The sequence below is a fragment of the Cariama cristata genome, unplaced genomic scaffold (genome assembly GCF_000690535.1).
Source record: "Cariama cristata isolate BGI_N322 unplaced genomic scaffold, ASM69053v1 scaffold10501, whole genome shotgun sequence".
Classification (NCBI taxonomy): domain Eukaryota; kingdom Metazoa; phylum Chordata; class Aves; order Cariamiformes; family Cariamidae; genus Cariama; species Cariama cristata.
In genome coordinates this window covers 53,558-53,806 of record NW_009598735.1, presented here as the reverse complement: position 1 = coordinate 53,806, position 249 = coordinate 53,558, and the positions used below count along the sequence as shown (strand labels likewise).

The 249-nt window shown below is 49.0% G+C and overlaps 1 protein-coding gene across 1 annotated transcript in view; it reads right to left on the bottom strand.

Annotated features, from left to right (window-relative positions):
- Positions 1-249, bottom strand: part of VWC2L (von Willebrand factor C domain containing protein 2-like) — a 56,886-nt gene that overhangs the window by 5,590 nt on the left and 51,047 nt on the right. The gene's annotated exons all lie outside the window — the stretch shown is intronic.

The following is a 249-nucleotide window of genomic DNA, read 5'->3' as shown; positions in this document are numbered from 1 at the left end:
TCAATTACTGTCTGTCCCGCCTGTCCAGCCTGCCCGCGCAGCCGGTGTTGGCTCGTGCTCCCATCAAGGTCACGGTGACTGTGTAGGTGTCTTCGACTTTATTGTCCCCACTCAGTGGAGAAAGTGTAACACAGATACAGCTTGTGTCTTGGGTGTCTGGTCATATACCTGTGTGTTTACCTTGGTCCTTCTACAGGTTACATTCCAGTTGGGTTTTTTTTTTTTCCTTAACTCCTTCCTCCCCTTTTA